Genomic DNA, 3,818 nt, shown 5'->3' on the forward strand with positions numbered 1-3,818 from the left:
CATTTGAGTCATCAATGTTGATCAAATTTAGTGTTTTTTCATAAATCAATTCTATTATATTATCTAAAATAGCTATAATTTCATACTAGATTGGTGTTAATGTTCACCGTGTACAGAATTCAGTCACATTACACAAACACAAAAAGTTAAGTGAAAGTAGATAAAAAAAACTATCATTCAAAATAAAACGTCACAAAGATATACATAAATAAAGAAAACATAATATCTATCTATCTATTACATTCTATAAATCGTGAACATATATCCTACGTGTCACTCCTTAATCAGCCCTTAAACCCTTTTGCTGACGTGTTAATCCCAAAATTAATCTCAATTAACACTAATTAATCTATCTAATATACACGATGACATTTTAATCGAGATACACAAAACACACTGCTGAAGGAAAAACACGCATAAGTCTTTCTTCTCCAACGGCGCCTCTCCGATTCATCTTCTAAAAACCATAATTCATCAATTGATTCAAGATGACACAGATGAATATATAAATCGCAACAATCAATGCGATTTATATAACAAAAAACCAATCGGCATAAGAAGCTTTGATCATCTCTCGGGTAAATTTTTTTAGGGTTCCAATTGATTGCGCGATTGTATCACAACACCCGATATCATCTCCTTCGATTTGTCTCTTCACCTTCGATTACATACCGTTTAAATATATAAAATACGATGCGTAACGGTGTTTTAATAAAAATCGATAAAATAGAAATATGACGTCGCGTTAGTGAATTTGTTGTTATCATCTCATTCAAAAAATCTGATTTTTTTTTTAAGAATCTGTTATGTTCGATATATATTTCCAGGCGATATACGTTGATTATTATGAGAGTCAATTGTGCTATTTTTTCTTAGGGTTTTTTTATTGTATTTTTAACCCAATAAATTTGATGTTAATCGATATGATGTTAATAGATACTGTAAAACACTATCGTTTCTTTCCATGATCTAGGTTTGTCATTTATTTCAACCATCAATCAAACCTAATTTTCGAACAGATCATGTACTCCTGTTGGTAACATTTTGTATTATGTTGTTTTAGTTTGTTAACAGTTTTGTTACTTGAATTACAGCCTTTAAATTGTTTATTATTGTTTCTGATGTTCAGATGCAGGTGGCAATTCGATTGGTATAGTTGAAAATAGTGGTCCATCGGAACCACCTTTTTTTACTCCTTTATGTAATCGTCAATCATCAATTGTCTTAGCTGTTGCTGAATGTAATGTGGTTTCTGGTCTTTCAGCTACAGGTACCAATTGCAACCTTATGCAGACTGATGGTAATTACTGATTCTTATTACCAAATTTCTTTCAGTTATTTCATGTTAGTTTGTACTGTTGTTTTGCTTTTAATTGTTATTATTTGTGGGGGTTGGTTGCAGGTTCTTCTTCGATCATCTTGCAATCTAATGGTACTAATTTTTTACTTTTTATGGTTTATATTTGTTACACAATTTTTGTGTAGTTTCGTGTTGTACTATATGATAGAATTTTTTTTTTTCTACATTTCTTTTAGCACATGAAAAACTATAGCAGATCATCACCAAACGAATAGCTAGAGCTGGTTACCACGACATAGGAATCACTATAGCAGGTCACCACCGTATATTGGATGATAGGAGGTTCTAAATTCAACACAAGTAATCTGTTAACATGTATAATGATATTAACAATGCTTAGAGACTTAATAAATGCTTTACAAGTTAATGCAAAGGGAAAATTTGACTTTTTACATCTTTATTGGTCAATGAATATTATCTAACAACAAAGGTAGATAGGTCGAATGGGGTACTTAGATTTGTTTAAAATTGCTAAAAGTTTACTTTCATTACATATACCATCCTAATGTGAGTATAGCAATATGTTTATATATGCTAATTGGCAATTGCATAATTGGGATGTGAATGTGAGAACCTTTAAGGTCAAATGATTTACGCATTTCCCATTTCTGGAACATTTGTCAGCGTATTCGTGATATGTTAAAGGTTTATACAACAAAGGTTGCTATTTGACCCATCTACATATTGACGGATGGATTTGGATTGTGTATTCTTTCAAACTTGGTGTTCCGGTAATTTGTATTTGAATATTGAGGATATATTTAAGGTAAATGTACATAAATAAAGATACATTGTCCCCATTTTTACATTTTCCTTACGTGCTTTATTATTCGAGTAATGTCATGTTCAAAAAGTAAAATTTGAGAACCTGACTACTATATTGTATTTTTAATTTTAAATGCATAATCCTGAAACAACCAGTTCTATAAAGAGGAAAAAACATAAAATAGATATTTGTTTTCCATCTTATTAGATACTATATTATAATTTCTTTACCCAATTGCATTTCAAGACCTATATGATTTCTTTAGACAATTCATTGTACTTCTTTTTGTAGGAATTTAACAAATGTTAACCGATGGCTTTGGACAATCCCTTCAAACATTGGGTGCATGAGGTAGTTAGCTTGGGTAACAGATAATAACACTTCGGCTTAGAATGGTCACTTATAACATGGTCTAAATGGGTCAGGTTTGTTTACAGTACTCTGCTTATACTTCTAACTACTTGGTAATTTGTTCATTTCATTTTATTTGAGTATTGGATCGGTTAAATAGGTTCAATTTTCATATGGCTCAAATAGGGTTGCATTGTGTTACTTTGGTCTGCAAAGGTGTACCGAATGTGGCTAACAAAAAACCCGCCAGAAACAACACCAACAAGCTTTTGCCGCATTTTAGTCGACGCAATGCTAAGCCAAAAACAAACCACCCTCTTACTGGCTTTTCTACCTTCTATATTATGTATTCACCCGTTACAGTAGTAGTAATTAAAATGCAGTTTTATGTAACCTGTAGGGTTTAGGGCTTAGGGTAGGGTTGACTGTTTTTGACCATATGTGACTGTCACTGTCTATGTTTGATTTATCTCTATCTGTGTTTGACTTATCTTGACTTAGAACTTTTTTTTTTTTTTTTTTTTTTTGTAAAGTTATCTGACGTCAACATATGCAAAGACATATTTTTATGGTAGACAAATTTTTTTTAACAATTTTTGAGTTAGGGTTGACTTGGATAATTTGCTTACTTTGTACAGTTCGAGATTCGGGGTGTATAAAATTCTTATTTTTTTATTTAGGGTTGACTATGTTTGACAATATTTGTTTGTGGTTGACTCTGTCCGACTTTGGGTAACTATGTCTTCTGAATACTTTGCGTACTTACATTTCCCTAAACTGATGACTAAATAAATTCGACCAAATTGACTTACCAAGTCCGTATTCATGTGTTACAATAATACTGATTTAACTACAGTTGTATGTTATATAACCTGTTAAAGTAAGTCGAATGAAATTGGCCATTTATACTTATTTATTTGACATTTAATTTTAGAAATTTCATATAGTTACATTCTGGATTACTTTTATCTTCAAACTTTGCCAATTAAAAGACATAGCTACATTATGGATGACTTATATGCTCTGGATACGTTCTGGATGAGTTAGCTACATTCTGCAGGAGTGTAAAACACGCTTGGTTGACCATTATAAGATATTTCAAATTTTATATGTTCAAATTATGTACATCTTTGTACTTTCTTTAATTTGTTTCTTTTCTCTAATTGAATATGAACAATTCATTGTTACATTGTAATTGTATTCATTAATAACATTTACAATATTAATAGTTTAATTACGTTTACTTTCTGTACAAATGTTGTCAATATTGAAGTGTTTCTTTATTGTAATTATATCATACAACTAAGCTAATAAATTTCAATACTAACGTTTTTGCATGCT

General features: G+C 30.7%; 1 long non-coding RNA gene across 2 annotated transcripts; it reads left to right on the top strand.

Moving 5' to 3' along the window:
- The first annotated feature begins 312 nt into the window (after positions 1-312).
- On the top strand, positions 313-3,583 carry LOC139877138 (uncharacterized). Of its 2 annotated transcripts, XR_011768483.1 has the most exons (4): positions 313-578; positions 1,130-1,300; positions 1,403-1,432; positions 2,418-3,583. It is a non-coding gene; the product is annotated as an uncharacterized lncRNA (long non-coding RNA). The 2 variants fall into 2 exon arrangements; XR_011768482.1 differs by having other exon boundaries at positions 317-578; positions 1,403-3,583.
- Positions 3,584-3,818: the final 235 nt, after the last annotated feature.

Source organism: Rutidosis leptorrhynchoides, chromosome 11 (assembly GCF_046630445.1).
Source record: "Rutidosis leptorrhynchoides isolate AG116_Rl617_1_P2 chromosome 11, CSIRO_AGI_Rlap_v1, whole genome shotgun sequence".
Classification (NCBI taxonomy): domain Eukaryota; kingdom Viridiplantae; phylum Streptophyta; class Magnoliopsida; order Asterales; family Asteraceae; genus Rutidosis; species Rutidosis leptorrhynchoides.